Below are 17298 nucleotides of genomic sequence, written 5' to 3'. Positions count from 1 at the left end.
TGGAGAAGACACTGCTCAGTCATGTGAGTGCTTAACAAGCACAGGTTGTCTCTGGCTAGATACAGAGGTCAGAGAGATTCCAAGGGGGAGGCGTTGCCTGCTGCCTTGTTATGAGGGGGTCGCAGGATAAAGAATGAGGGTGGTCTCAGGAATTGAGAGCAGCCCTGGCTGACAGCCAGCAAGGATACAAGGGTCTCAAGTCCTATAGTCTCACGGAGCTGAGCTCTGGCCGTAGCAGACAGGAGCTGGAAGAAGGCTGGGGGCCCCAGGCAGCAGTGCAGTCAGCTGAACCCTAACTTCAGCCTTAAGGGACCCTGAGCCGGGAACCAGGTCTAACATCCTGGACTCTGACCTACAGACCTGCCAGATCGTACATGAGTGCTGTTTTAAGCCACTAAGTTTGTGGCAATTTGATACAACAGCAATAAAAAACAAATATACCTTCCTTAACGAAATGAAAGAGAAAGAAGAAAGGAAAGAAGAGAAAGCCACCAGGCAGTACAGTGCTGCTTTTTCCTCCACAAAAGAGGCGTGGGTTTTCTCCTCGGATTTCTAACAGGGAGACAGCTCTGATTCCAATCCAAGGTCACCGGAAATCCCCAGGTCATCACCCAGAACCTCTCACAAAGGTTCTATTAGAGTGAGGCCCCATTTCCACTTTGGAATGCCATTAGATATCCCTAAGTTAACATTTTAGAGACATTTTCCCTTTATTAAATTTCCTTTTGAGTAGATACTTCCATTTATGAAGGGAAAGCAAACTTCTTGTGAAATAACACCACTGCATTTTAAAAATTATATATTCCAAGTTCCAAATAATTGAGTTGCGAAAAGGAAATGGCTGCAAATTGGAAATTCCCTTTAGTGTGTGTATGTTTCCCAAATGACCTTCTTTCTAATTTGCTGTCATTTCAATTTTGAATTGAGTAGCAGAAAGAGCTGTTAAGTGTATTAAATATTGGGGTATTAAAAAATAATTCTATCATGCTTTTTGTTTAACTTGGGGAATCAATGAAGGAATTTTTAGGGTAATAACTATACAATACTTTCTAGAGAATAGCTAACAATCTCTGCTCAGTCCTAATAAATAACCTCATTATTACAGTAATGAAAACAAGTTAGGGAATTTCCCAGGAACTAGAAAGACAAACTTTATCCTAGTATCTTCCTGTTATGATCAGCTGGTCCACGTTTGCCAAATGTGGCCAGGAGAGAACTAAAACCTTTGGCATATATAGTGAAGAAATCTAGAGAATTGCAAAGAATAGTTTTCTCTCACTTCTTTTTCCCTAGTGGACATTGTTTCTGCCCGTATTTCACTTGTTTCCAGCTTCTACACTGAATCCAGTTATTAGGAAGTAAATTAAAAAGAAATGCTCTTGTGATATTTCCTTGTCAGTAGTCTGTCTGTGTTGGCAAGAATTCTAAAGTCGAAACACTTACGAGAACAGCAGGAACCTAACTTAAAAATTACGTAAAGAAGTAGGTGAAGTAAGACGTCGCTGTTTGAGTTCTCTGCCTGCTGAGTACTTTAAATTTCTTTCTCTCTCTATTTTTTTATGATCTAAAAATATCCAGAACAGATCAACGGAGACTGCAAATAAAGAAATAGGCATGGGGGAAAATGCAACCATATTCTGAAAACTATTCATCTTAACGAGAAAAGGAAAATTAAAAAAAAAACCCAAAACTTTAATCAACATGTTCCTGGTTACTATTAATCTGATTTACACTGAATTTTTGTAATGAAGCCTTCTCATTCAGTTGTGTAGATAATGGGTGTAGACAAATGAAACATTGCAAGCCCTCTTTCTACATCTCTTTGTCCTTTGTTTCTTATTTAAAAAAAAAAAATTCTCCAAGAATACCTACACACATTACTCTGGATTTATTCAAATCTATGGAAAGAAGGAAACTTAGTAAGGTACAGGGATCTATGTCCATTGCCTCACCTCTAGTCTGACCTCAATGCCCTTTGATGAAGCCCAAAGCTCCATAAATATTTAATTTTTCATACTTGGAAAAAAGGTAAATTCACCCTACATGGAACAGAACGAATTCCAGAACTATTGTTTCTGCAAGCATTGACTGTGTAATGTTTATGGGAATTGTAATGGTTAAGGAGGTGAAAAGAAGTCTATGGGCATTTTTACTGAGATTGGCAATATCAACCTTGTTTTGTTGGGTTGGTCAGGATTTGTTGCTCTTCTGTAACATCTGGGGAGTCAATTACTTAAAATATACCCTAGTTGATGTTGAGCTTTCTCCTCCCCTTAATAGCAGATTAAATAGAGCTTTACAGTCCTTTGGAAAATTCCACCAAAATTGCACTTATTTGATGCATATTTGAAAAAAGAAGTTAGTACATTTTATCATTAAATCTTAAGGTAGGCGGTAGGTATAATTTCCCCAAATGCCTTATGACTCCCACAGAGTAGCTTCTTCAATGGGAAAGTTTGACTCACTCAACCTATGGATGAACTGTTCTTTTAGATTATGTCATCACGTTTGAATGCCGCGGGCTTCAATTTGGATAAGGTTGAGTAAACACAAGTGGCTAACTCCAAGCGTTGTTTAGAAAGTCTTTATATCATGAACTAAGTAGAATTTAAATTTTGACTTGGTCGAGTGTAAGACCACCATCCTTATCTTTATCTGGAATTGCAAACACATCGTCTAGTGGAATCTGGGAGTGGAGAGAAGAGAATCGCCGTCTATTTATCACTGACCCTATGCCGGGCACAACGCTACGGGGTTTGTGTGTTTCATTTATCACCTTTATTCTCACAGTGATAACCAGTTGCTGCTATTTAGGAAGCCACCGTGAAGAATCAACACAGAACTCGTCGATAAAGTCAACTTTAAAAACCAGCACCTACCCATTTCTGTTAGGACTATGCAAACTGTTACTTGTTTCAATAAGAAGCAGGAATCCTCCTACCCTCCGGCCCTTCACCTCTCAGAAGTATCCACATGATGGCCATTTAGGTTTGGGCCCTTAAAAACAAAGTGATTATAAATACAGTCTGTCTTCTTTGGTAGCAGCTCATTTTTTGTGTGTTTTATTTCCCTCTTTTGTGAGAAATCTCTTAGTTTTCGAAATCTAGGCATGCATAGTCTTTTTTTTCTTTGTCATCATTTAATTCTAACAAGTACCTTCCAAGTGTCCTTCCAGTCTCTCTGTTCAGCCAACTCACCCCTTAAACGTATCCCTCTGTATGAATTTGTCCCTACCAATGCTTATCTGCTCTTGGGGATCTCATTTCGGGGCTTATTTCTCCAAGAGGGAGGTCTGCATGTAATTTAGGGCCTTGCTAAGCGATGGTATTTCCAACTGCTCATAATTTAACAAATGAAAGTCTTTTTTCCCCTAAAATGAGACAAAATTACATCTAAGTGAATTAGAAACCCTGATTTTTTGCAATATATTTTATTTATAAAAACAAATAAACCATAGATCAAGAGCATATTACGAAGACTACTTGGTTTATAGTTAATTTTTATGCACAAACCTCTGCCTTCCATTGGAAACTTTTCCAGCAACTACTGACTCAGGCTTGCCAAGCATTGCTAAATAAAGACCAAGGTATTCTTGACTAAGGTCTCAACATTATGTCTACTCTTCCTTCTGGCAATCTGCAGGAGCCCATGTTTAGCAATTTTAGGACTTGGTTCAAGATTTCTGTTCCACAGATATTGGCTTAACTTAGAGACTTTCTATTTCCAATATTGATGTGCCCACGCCTGTGGTTTTACTTAGGAAGTGAATGAATATCTTTAGTTTATGTTTCTGTGATAATCGACATTCAGGTGAATAGGTAAAAGGTGCGCCATGAACCGTTAAGTGAAAAGCGCATACGATCTAAGAGGACACTGGACTCTCTTAATTTTTTAAATAAAACGTAAAGTACTCCAATGTTGTCAGCATCAAGAACTAAAATGCAAAGGGTATGATCATAGGGTCATTCCAATATTATTTAATATATTCAAAGAAAATCATACCAAAATGTCCCACATGAATAACTTAATTTAACACTTAATTTAACTTAATTTAAACACTTCGGCAAGAGTCTTCTGCACTTCTGTTTGTCTGGAAGGGTGTTTCCCCTCTTCTCCACTTTCAAAGTATGGCAGAACCCTATCCTCCCATACAGATAATTCTCCATTCTGTCCATCCCCCCTGCAAGGCCACGTCTGGCCCACACACCTCTCTCTTCACACCTCCTCAGAACATAGGACACTTGCAACCAGTCCCTCTCACTGCTCTGGAGAGCATGAGGCACAGAGAAGCCACCCAGGGAGGATCACCCACCCCAAATTCCTCTCCAGCCATTGATCCTCTACTGTTTAGGAGAATGCTGGACATGGGACACAGAGAAGTAACTTGCAGTGTCTTTAGGCTACACCCCAGGACATTAATACATGCTTCTCTATGCTCTAGAATCACTCATATTTTCTGTAAATTCATTCTCATCCCCTTTCTGAGCTTGACTCTGCAGCTTGAAATACTAAACCATGTCTCACTCACCAACAGGTATTTGAGTTCTAATCACACAGTTTCCATCCAACCAATACCATCTTCCTCTGAGTTCTGTAAGCTCTGTTGTCTGTTCTCCAAAATGCTTGGCTCTCTGAAGAAAAACGCGTTTTGTATATCCCATTGCAAAAATGACATTAACACCAGGGACAGTCCAACCCAGAAACCCCAGTGACTGAAGATAAATAGAAAGTTATTCCTAATTCATATGAAGTCGAATCAGGATGAGGGGAGTGAGGGTATCCAGAGGCAAGGGAGCTTCTTCTGCATGATGGAGAGGGTTAGGATCTCAGCAAACGGAGGCTTTGTCTTCTTCGGTAGGTGGCTTCCATGTTTGCCCCAAGCTTTCGCATCCAGCCTGCTGGATGGTATGTTGTAGAGACAGAGTAGAGGATTGTGAGGAACATTTTTATGGGTCCAGCTTCAGAGTGGTTTATATCAGACGCATGGTCATGCCTAATAACGGGGGAGGCTAGACGACATACTCTGTCTCTGTGCCCAGAAAGAAAAAGAGGTAGGTTCAGTGAGAAACTGATAACACAAATTTGTCTGTCACATCAAGAGTGTTGGTGCTGCTTTTGCTATGAATTTTATGCCTACTTAGAATGTTTACCTCATGTAAAGACAAAACAAAACAAAACCCAAAATATGAATATTTATTCTTAGCTATCTTTTATTTACTCTGGAACAACACATATGGAAAGCTTTTTTACTATCTGAAAAGAGCAAAGAAAATGATGGGTACCAGGAAGAAATGGGAGATTATGTTAATACAGGAACATATTATCTAAGTATTTATATGCACATGTAATGTTTGACTTTTTGGTAGTTTTCATTCCAACTAATCTCGTTTCTTACCATGAGCTAGCAATGCACTAAGATGGATACAAAACATTTGAATTCATCCTCTCAATCCCTAGGAAATGAGCACACTTATTACTTCTGTTTTTCTGAGTGATTGAAATGCCTTGTTGAAGGTCCAACGATCTTTCCTTTAGTTTGGCTTCCCGAGGACCTTGTATCTATGCTGGAACACTTAGTGCAAATATATCTTGCTTATGGAATCACTGCATTGCTGTATTTCATAAAGAAACATGTTTTACATGCTCTAATGAAGCTAGCCTTTTAAAGAGACCCTGGGGTAACATTTTTCATAAGTCAAATTTTTGTCTTGTAAGTGTTATTTTTCTCATAAATTAAGCAAATGTTTATTTTAGAGTAACTACTTTCTAGTCAATTGTAAAAGGAAAAGTGTTAAGTAGCATTAATTAGAGCATCCGCCCACAGGGTTAACTAGAGATAAATCTGGGAGGTAACAGTGAATAAAATATATCCATGAATAAAATATATTTTCTATACAGTAGAAAATAAAGGAAACGTGGAATATAGCCTGAATGTTGCCACTCAGATTTTATATGTTTCTTATGCTGTATGGCGAGTACGATGATCAGGGAAAGATGAATCAACCTGTGGAGTGGCAAGCTTTTGGTAAAAGACTTTATGCCGAAGACTTTGGAACCAAGGAGTATATCTGTAGCATCTCTGTAGCACTTTCTGTAGCATCTCTGTATATCTCTGTAGCTTTTTCTGTAGCATCTCTCTTTACAGTAGGTGTTTCTGGGATAGAGCTAATCCTTACAAATCTTGCTGTAACGTGGAGGCTATTATATCACCTTTTACAAATGAAGGCAGCAGGCCTCAAAAGCAGTATTTATTCAACAAATATTTAAATGCTGACTATATTCTGGCCCTGTGGGAACAGTGGTAAGTAATTGTATTCCTAGAGCTTAATGGATTCAGACATATAATATATGAATAATATATAAATATGACACATACTGTATAAATGTGGGGAGACATATACATATACAATAATTAATATATCAATAAATATTTCAAAGAGTCCTTGTGTTATGGAGAATGTGGACTAGATGATGTGCTAGTGTCAGGACAGAGAGGATTTCTTTAGAGTGGATGAGCATGGAACTCTTCTCTGATTTTGGAGGTAAGGCCTGAATGAAAAAAGCCAACAGTGTGAAAATACACATTCAGATAAATACAGGAGCTGGGGAAATAAAAATGAAATGGCCTCAAGGGAGGACAAACTGTCAAGTTGAAGGGATCAGCAAAAACTGGTGTTACTAGCACTCAGGAAGAAATGGGGAAGGAGAGGCACTAATGCTAGAGACATAGGCAAGAAGCTGATCATTTGGGCCATGAAAGGAGATTGGATTTTGATTCTAAATGCAAGAGGGAAATGTTGGGAGTTCTCCAAAAGGGCATTAATGTGGTCTGAAGTTTTGAAAGCTCACTCTGTCTGTTGGATGGAGAAATTATTTTTGAAGGGGAGGCATGGAAGAATTGAAGAGAAGAGGTGAGTTAAGAGTGCAGGAAAAGGATGACTATGGTTTGGGCTAGGGTTTTAGCAGTGGACATGAAGAGAAGGGAATGCCTTCATGATATGGTTTGGAGGAGGAACTAACAGATGGATTGCAGGTGGTAGAGGAGGGAAGAAGCTGAGTCAAAGATGGCTTTCTTTTCTGGCCTGAGCAATACACTGATGATGAAGCCATTGGATGGAATAGGCTGGAGAGGGATTGACATTCAGCAACTTGGTAAATAGTTCGCTGGATACCATTCAAATAGCAAGTAGTACATCAAACACAACTTGAAGCCGGCCTTGGAAAGTTTCAAGGATAGGGATGCTTCACTATTCTGCCTAGTGTAGAATAGATATAACATAAGAAATATCCACAATTTGGAAAAAAAAACACTTTGTGAATATATTTAATTGGATATTTTTGCAGGTTTTCCAATGAGCAGAAATTACAACATACCCACATGCACATGCTATGACACACTGGTGATCCTGTTACTATCTTAGTTTTGCTGAATTCATGCTTATGTGGGGCATCTCTGTGTTCATGCATTTGCATATTTGTTTAAGTGAATGCTTTCTTTTTTTTTTTTTTTTGGCCACACCACGTGGTTTGCAGAATCTTAGTTCCCAGACCAGGGATTGAACCGGGGCCCCAGGAGTGAAAGTGCCAAGTCCTAACCATTGGACCACCAGGGAATTCCCAAATAAGTTCTTTCTTAATGGCAAGTAAATTATGAACGTATTCAACCTAAAGAACTTAGGAAAACCTATTTATTGTGCAAAGTCCACAGTTCAAAGATAGAATTTTTCAAGTATGAGCTGTAAAGTATTTTCTCTTGTATTGCACTTTTGCTGCAGAGTTTAGGTGTTTTAAAACAGTTTTAGTCTTACAAACTTCCCAGACAGGTAACAGCAGAGGAAAGTATCAAGAAGCTAACTCAAGCCCATTTTGGATAAAGAAAATTTAGTTATACAAATACAATTGTAGTAAGAGCAAAATTATAATTATTATACAATGACTCGAACACTAAAACATCTAAACCAAGCAGTGACCCAGCCCTAAAATATTAGAAAAGTTCCCACATTTTATGCTTAGTGAAAAATTAGAGTATGTATGGTCAGAGGAAAATTTCCTTCTGGTCTAGTATTATACATTTTAGGGGAATAATGGGTCTCATTTTTCTTAAGCATTTACCATCGGCCACCTAGAGTTAAGAGTAAGTGTTAGATCATCAATCTAGGTGACATGAGCTTTAAATTAATTGGATTACACTGAGTTTTACATGATTAGAACTTGGAAGTCAGGTTCTAGATTCCTGGTTAAAACACTCTTAATCCTCCAAAGTAGGTCAGCCGTAACATTTTAGGGTTTTGGTTTTAGATAATTGTTAACATTAATTTTATTTATAAAGAATAGAGGGGCTGACCTTGGGAGCCACTTATTCAGCAATTAAAATCAATTAACTTAGGTTTAAACACTTAATTTAAAAAAATATAGTGTTTCATAAAGAATAATAAGGGGAAGCATTATATATGAAATAATTAAAATTAAATATATATCCATGTACACACGTAGATATATTCCTGTGTGTGTGTGTATATATATATATATATATATATATATACACACACACATATATCTCAAACATAAAATAAAAACCTAAAGACATGACAGAAACATATTTAGAATTTTAGGATAGTGATTATCTCTAAGCAGAGAGAGGAAGAGAGTGGAAAGGAATGGGTAATGGCATTTTAGCAGTTTATTGTGTAGTTTCACTTTTAAAAATATACATATGTAAAGAAGGAATAAAAAAAAAAACTGGTGAGCCACTTTGCAGAATTCTGAAAATAATATAGAAATGTATGTCCATAGAATGAAATCCATTTATCACAGCACATATATGCTACTTTTCCTCATTGTTTATGGTGTAGATGAGAATAAAGCTTAGAGGTGAAAATATCTTAATGATTTTTCCTTTAAATACCATGTATTCTTGCCATCAGTGTCAATCCCTGCATAATGAGGATTGTGTGTCCCCTGAACATATATCTGATATTCCAGGTAATGGAATAACTGAAGAAAACACATCAAAGAACAGTTTTAATGTAAAAGACTTTTTGTGTTTGAAGTGGAGCTGCCTTTCTTTAAGGGCTGAGTAACTATATTTGCTCTTATCCTGGCAAAGAGTTGAAAGTTACATTTTTTTTTACAAATTAATATATAGAAATGAGAAAATAAATCCAAAGTTTTTAGTGTAGAGTTTTACTCTGAATATAAGAGTTCTGTGGGGCAAAAAGGAAAGATTGAAGAGCTCTCATTTGCTGATGTTAGCTTAGGTGAAGAGAGATAGGGTGGGAATACTCATTAAATGATATCCATCTCTCTATCCAATAAACACGGCCCATTACGCACTTGGGTTCTTTTATTTTCTATTTATTCTCAAGAAGGCCAGTCACAAGTAGTCAGAGACTTGTGAGGGCACTTTCAATGAAAATTTGCAGCTGTGGCCTCTGCGCTCACCTGGCAGTCTGCCTAAACCTAAGTGTGGAGACTGGTGCATGACACGTCATCCCCTACAATTTCTTGACTGTAGCCTAAATCGGGAATGCTTTCTTTATAATAGCCAGAGGTGGTTATCAAGAAGGATGGCGGTGTCTGCTGTCTGGGTTGGAGAGCTATAGATTAATGTGTTGTTTTAAAGTATGTAATGTGCCCATAGACTGTAGCAATAGGGAAATAAATCATTTGGGGTGGAGGGGCGAGATTCAGGAATGCTAGCATGGGGGAAGCAAAGTTTGCTGGTTGCCAAGGGAATGAGAGTTCTGATTAGTAAGTGAAGTATAATAACCTGTCCCACATAAATCTCTGGGGTCTTAGAAGGGAGCTTTCAAGTGGGAATCACTAGTTCTTCCTTGACACTCAAGCTTAAGATCTAAATTGCATTGTCTATGACACGTGATAACTTCCCTCAAGTTATCGTGATAGTATGATTCTTACCCTTGTAAGGCCAACTAAGTAAGAAGATGGCTTGAAGTTTGAATTTAGGGTACCATGAAAAGAACCCACAATTGAACTCCAGATCAATTTTAAAAATGAATTTCTTAAAGAAAGTAAAAACCTACTCCAAGCAAATTAGTTTAGAAAAACATACTGTACTTTAAACTGTCAGATTAGTTTTCAAGTATAAAATTTTAAAAGATATCAGGTTATGACTGAAGATTATATGGTAGAAAACATTGTGAGCAACCATAGAAAAATGATAATGTGAGTTTGCAATAAGTTTTGTTTCATTTGCTCTCAGTAAATATATATAATTTATAGCCATATATTATTGATATAATGGATATTTTCTAAGCAACTTGTTTAAGGAAGAAAAGAGGTCACTGAAATCTTTCAGGCCAAAAAAATACACTAAGCATTTAGCTGTGAAACTGAGAAAAAAAGACCCTGCTTTTAAAACATAGCCAAGTTATAGAAATCATTTTCTGTAACATGATGTATCATTGTGTGTGGTAAAAATGGAGCAGGGTATTCTCAAAATATATTCTCAGGAGTAGTCGTCAATGTTCTTTCACACAAGTTAAGCGCTTTTATGTACTTTTTTCCCTGAATGTGGTTGTCAATTTTTAGTGTTAATTGTTGGCAGGGTGTGGAGCTGTGTGACTTCACTATGTGGGAGAGAGAGGAAAGATGGGCTTGTCTTATCTACAAGTAGGTTTGAACATGTCTTTGTCTGACATGTTTTTTAGGAATGACTTTATTGAAGTTCCCGGAAGTAGCCTTGGGGTAAATATCCTGTTATTGCTGCTATCTATCTGATGCTAAGGAAACGAGTTTGGATGTGATGAGGACATTTCTCCCCTTGAGATCAAGCCAGAAGTGAATTTATGACAGCCTGTGAAGCTAGCCAATACCTGCAGGAAAATAAAGGAAGAAGAAAGAAAGAGAAAGACAAGAGAGAGAGAGAGAATGGATGGGTGGATTGGCTCAAGGTCAATCACGAAGCCATATCAGATAACGAGGAGAAGCAAATGATACTGTTAGGCGTCCAAACCCAGGGGCCTAAAGGAGACTCAGAATTCAGGTGACACTTCCTGCTGTTCAGTGCATCCTCTGTCCTGGGAGATAAACTAATGAAACATGCTGCTGTCTGGGACTGGAGGATGCTGTACCCCAGAGCACATGGTGAGGATGACTACATTCTGGGATCCATAACAGTACTTTCATTTTTGTTTCTTACTCTTTTGATTGAACGTGTGGAACGATGCACGGATAGGTGCTTTGGCATTTGGGAAATCAAATTTCCTCTGTTACCTCTTGCTCCCCCCAGAGCCAGGATTTCTGATAGCAAAGCCTGTTCTTAAGGACCTTTCTTTGGCATGCATTTCTTGTTTAAAAAGGCGAGACATAGCTGAAATTGTTTTTGGTGATGTATATTAAGAACAATGAAATACCGAAAGCATTCAATGTCATTTTACTAAGATCCCTACAGCTTTTTTCTATCTTAACGCAGGATGTTTTCATGGTAAGCGATTCAAGCCTATCTGTTTGATATTTCCCTGAAATATACATCTCTCTTAAATGTCTCAGAGCGCTCGGGAAATAAGAATTTACTTTACATATTATCGGATTAATAAAAAAAGATATAAATTAATTGGAATAAGTTCATTTTAATTCTAATTTGAAATATCACATGAAGTTCCTTTGAACTAAAAAAGAAAAATAAAGCATCTACACAAAGAAAAGCAGAGAATTAGTCTTCTCAGTATCTCTTCTCCCTCAGGATAGAAATAGTTTCTGATCAATGTATGTTCATAAAAGCAAAGATCATGCATTCTATTTCTAGCTTGAAAAGTCATCAGAATTCAGAGCACAATATTGGCCTCCCAGAAGATGTTTACTTAGGGGAAAAGTTAATTTATCTTGACTTTTGGCTCTGTAAAATTGAAACATAAAATTAATTATGAAAGATATTTTTCTAGTATATTACAAATATTCAGATATAGATGAATAGAAACTTCCCCCAAATTATACCTCCACATCTACAGTGGTGGTATATTGTTCCACCTCTACAGTACTGACCTCAGCTTGAATGCAAATATAATGGGAGTTCATTCAAACTTGATTTCAAAGTCAGTACCTCTGTGGTGTTTGGAAGATGCACCACACCAGACTGAGGGATTATACCATGACAAGGATGATGTGGGATCCAGGAAGCAGGCAATCACCAAGCAGGTAACACTTTGGTTTGAACTTATCACTCTCTCTCCTACACCACCTTCTCTGTAGACGCTCACATCCTCCACCAACTCTCTTTTTCTAATTTGCACTAAGTCAGCTATCAGCTTCCTCTAGGGCACCGCTTAACATAATGCTGACTTTTGCTAACTTCTTTTGTATTCTGTTATCCACTATCTTGTCTCTTTTTTCCTTTTAGTTTTATGCCTTTTTGATTGCATTATAGGTATCTTTACCTCTTAGTAGGGTGTAATGGCTGAGCAGAATTGACATGTCTTCCATCTGTCATGCTTCCTTCAAAATTCCTGAATTTTGTAATGAAAATAATACATTTTTATTATGATTTCATCACACATACCCTACCTAATCTGTCCTTTGTTTTCCTGTTTTGCTTATGATTATGTAAAATATTTTCACTCATGATGTTTGTTTTTTTCCTCTTCATCATTGATTCTTTTATTTTCTTTACTGTTTTAAGACAGATTTGACGGTGATGTAACGTTTCATTGCTTTTAAAAGAATTAACTCAAGGTTAGCTGCAATATATTTTGGTTTACAATGTAAACTCAAGGTCTGATTTGCGAATTTTTTAAGTAACTTGACTTGAAAGAGAATCACTTGCTTAATGTTCCACTTTACATTATTAGTGACTTTTCTATTGTTATTATTATATTTATTTATATATATTGATATTCTGATGACATATCTTTCCAAGAGACCTTATTATACTTTATGTTATAAAGAAATACTAAGTATAAATTATTTTCTGTAAGGCTCATTTTCTTTATGATATGTACTAATATCCAGAATCTCATCTTTCTTTCCTGTTTATTTAAAAAATTTTATCAATCCTGCTGTTTCTTTGAAAATTTGTTTAATTACGTTTTCAATTTCACATTAAAATCTCAATGACCTTTTTAATTTAAACTAAAAACATAAATTGAGTGAGAACATCTTTGAAGACGGAATTTCATTTACATTCTCCCTATAGAAAATGAGACAGACAACAGAAGCAAGAAGAACTACGGTTCTGCTGCCTGTGGAAGGAAAACCACATTCACAGAAAGACAGACAAAATGAAAAGGCAGAGGACTATGTACCAGATGAAGGAACAAGATAAAAACCCCAGAAAAACAACTAACTGAAGTGGAGATAGGCAACCTTCCAGAAAAAGAATTCAGAATAATGATAGTGAAGATGATCCAGGACCTCGGAAAAAGAATGGAGGAAAAGATTGAGAAGAGGCAAGAAATGTTTAACAAAGACCTAGAAGAAATAAAGAACAAACAAACAGAGATGAATAATACAATAACTGAAATGAAAAATACACTAGAAAGAATCAGTAGCAGAATACCTGAGGCAGAAGAACGGATAAGTGACCTGGAAAACAGAATGGTGGAATTCACGGCTGCAGAACAAAATTAAGAAAAAAGATTGAAAAGAAATGAAGACAACATAAGAGACTTCTGGGACAACATAAGAGACTTCTGGGACAACATTAAACACAACAACATTCGCATTATAGGGGTCCCAGAAGGAGAAGAGACAGAGAAAGGACCCGAGAAAATAGTTGAAGAGATTATAGTCGAAAACCTCCCTAACGCGGGAAAGGAAATAGCCACCCAAGTCCAGGAAGTGCAGAGAGTCCCAGGCAGGATAAACCCAAGGAGGAACACACTGAGATACATGGTAATCAAATTGACAAAAAGTAAAAACAAAGAAAAATTATTGAAAGCCACAAGGGAAAAACGACAAATAACATACAAGGGAACTCCTGTAAGCTTCACAGCTGATTTCTCAGCAGACACTCTACAAGCCAGAGGGAGTGGCACGATATATTTAAAGTGATGAATGGGAAGAACCTACAACCAAGATTATTCTACCTTGCTAGGATCTCACTCAGATTTGACAGAGAAATCAAAAGCTTTACAGATAAGCAAAAGCTAAGAGAATTCAAAACTCATAATAGTAGGTTTGTAAGAAATTCTTTTGTTACAAGAGGGTGCTCTTTTATAGACCAAAAAATATCGAATGTTTAAGGTTTCTTGATTAGACACTTAGATCTTCCTTTACCATCTATAATTGACCTAATTCCTTTTCCTCTCTGAACATGAGCTGTTAGTGTAGTGAGGTTCAAATGAGATCAACTATGCAAAAAAAAAAAAAAAAAAGAGTAGACTAGCTAGTACAACACACTATGAGAATGTAAGCAATTATTTTAGAATTTTAATAATTTACTTAATTACATCAGAAACAAAGAAACTAAATTTTTTGTGTTGAATGTAAGATGGGGCCAATCTGTAGAAGTCTGTGGAAGCTGGTGGAGGGAATTTTGTCAGATACTGAAGGAAATAGTGTTGCACTTTGTTCTGTGTATTTTCTCAGAGTCACACAAATATCATCTCTATCATTTCTAGAGCAGACAATGAATCATGCTTTGCTGTACATGGGATATGTGGATAAACTCTCAAATAATCTCATGAGGTAACATCGCTGCCCCCTTTTTATAAATGAAGAGACTAAGGTATTGAAACATAAACTAACTTTTCCAAATTTCTACAGTTTTGTGGAAGTGAAACTGAATAGGAATCCAGACATTTTTGCTTGGAACCCACAGTCTTAAGCACTATACTATCCTGCTTCCTCTTTGGCAATAAATAAAAGTGAAATGAGAAGAATTGTGGATAAGATGAAGGAATATTATTGCATTCATTCAGGTACAACCTTGCAGGAAACTGGTGGTCAGAATGAAGAAAGCATGCACCCGAGTAACATTGCAAGGGCCAGATAATGCACTTTATTAGAGGGATGGAGCAAAGAGACACAAATAAATTCAAATATTGAGATTGCATGACTATGAAGATAGCAGAGTCACTGACCGAGGTCAGGGACTTGGAGTATAAGCTCCGGGATTTGACCCGTGCTCATGTCCATTTACACTTACAGTGGGAATTCTAAGTCAGAGCTGATGAAAAGGTCAGACCTTGAGATAAAGTCTTAAAGCCCTTAGCATCATGGTGAGTAGTTAACTATAAGAGCAGAAGTTCTCTAAGTGGATACTGAGGAGAAGAAAACACTGCAAGCCCAAGTATTATTAAATATTCAGTTTTGGGGGATAAGCGGGAACGCTCAAATGTGGCAGAGCTGAAAAGCCACCTCCACAATAGGAACTGCAGTGAGGACCTTGATTATAACAAAGAAAGCGGCCTCATCCACTCATGCCCTGTGCACAGGGCTACTGTTTCAGCAAAACCCTTTTGGAAAAGTTGGATAGATTTCCTATCCTATTTCTCTCTAGGTGGAGCCTCTTCAGTTTCATTTACATGAGTGAAGGCAAGGACACTTGTGTCATCGGGCCTGGCATTAGGAAATAGAACCAGAAGTCATTTTATTTATATTTATTTGCTGCATCCCGAGGCATGTAGGATCTTAGTTCCCCAACTAGGGATCAAACCTGCGCCCCCTGCAGTAGAAGCGCAGAGTCTTAACCACTGGACCACCAGGGAAGTCTTACCAAAAGTCATTTTAATGACCACCCGCAGCTGAAGATCTTCTCATTAATGTACCTGTGCTTTACTGAGTACCTAACTATTTTAACTGTGCGTATATCTATTCGAAGAGGGAAGAGTCTAAGGGTTTAATATCTGAGTAAACATCCAAAGCAAGTTATTTATACTTTAGTAATGTTCTTGTCAACACATTAGATATTTTTTGTACTGTGAGCTTTTAAATTTAGCAGACATTTTGGATTCTCTACTCTCCGGGGAAAAGTACAAGCATATATGAAGGATGACCTTTAGTAAGCATGAGGTTATCATAGCAGTTACTGATGAGACTTAGATTTTTTTTTTTTTTTGCGGTACGCGGGCCTCTCACTGCTGTGGTCTCTCCCGTTGCGGAGCACAGGCTCTGGACGCGCAGGCCCAGCGGTCGTGGCTCACGGGCCCAGCCGCTCCGCGGCATGTGGGATCTTCCCGGACTGGGGCACGAACCCGTGTCCCCTGCATTGGCAGGCGGACTCCCAACCACTGTGCCACCAGGGAAGCCCAGAGCCTTAGATTTTTTTATTTATTTATTTTTGGCTGTGTTGAGTCTTCGTTTCTGTGCGAGGGCTTTCTCCACTTGCGGCGAGCGGGGGCCACTCCTCATCGCGGTGCGCGGGCCTCTCACTGTCGCGGCCTCTCTTGTTGCGGAGCACAAGCTCCAGACGCGCAGGCTCAGTAGTTGTGGCTCACGGGCCTTGTGGCTCACGGGCCTAGTTGCTCCGTGGCATGTGGGATCTTCCCAGACCGGGGCTCGAACCCATGTCCCCTGCATTGACAGGCAGATTCTCAACCACTGCACCACCAGGGAAGCCCAGAGCCTTAGATTTTTAAAGTTAACTACTTTCTCCATTTATATGAGGTGGGGCGTGAGCACAGATTTCTGGATCCCATCCCCTAATGAAATGCCAGGAGCGCTGCTGGGAACGTAGAGGGTACTTCTCATGCAGCTTAATCATCACTCAGAGACTAATGACTTTGCCCAGCATAGGAAAACAGAAATAGAAGAGAAAAAATGATAAACTAAAAATGAAACAATTTTGTATCTGTCAGATTGGAAAAATATAAAAGTAGATAAAAGACATGTGGAAATGAAGAGACTAATAAACAAAATGAAATATATTCATTTAAGGGAATACTCTACAGCAATTAGATGCTATGAACTGAATCCATAAATATCAACATGAATAGATCTCAAAAACAAAATGTTAATTGAAAAAAATAAGATTAGATTCATGCATCACTCCAAGGATACAAAAATTAACAGCCAAGAGATGTTTTGAAAAGTATACAAACTTTTAAAAAAGGGAATCTGGACCGGAAGGACATATTTTAAATATTTTATGGAGTGTTTCTATGAGAGAGAGAGGATGATAGGATTGGAGCCGTAGAATAAAGGGGGAAAATCAAGCAAAGTAAGAGACAATGTCAGTCTAGACTGATGACACTGTACCCTGTGAACCGCAGAGTGTAAGCAACTCAATATTGTACCCTGAGGTCTTTGAGAAAATTGTCCTCTTCATTTAAGGAACATGAAAACCCTCTTTATTTTACATTGCTCTTTAGTTTACACACCATTTTCATGCCCTTTATCTTA

This window comes from Grampus griseus, assembly GCF_964374135.1.
Source record: "Grampus griseus genome assembly, chromosome: 18".
NCBI lineage: Eukaryota > Metazoa > Chordata > Mammalia > Artiodactyla > Delphinidae > Grampus > Grampus griseus.
Note: the sequence above shows the minus strand (reverse complement) of the source record.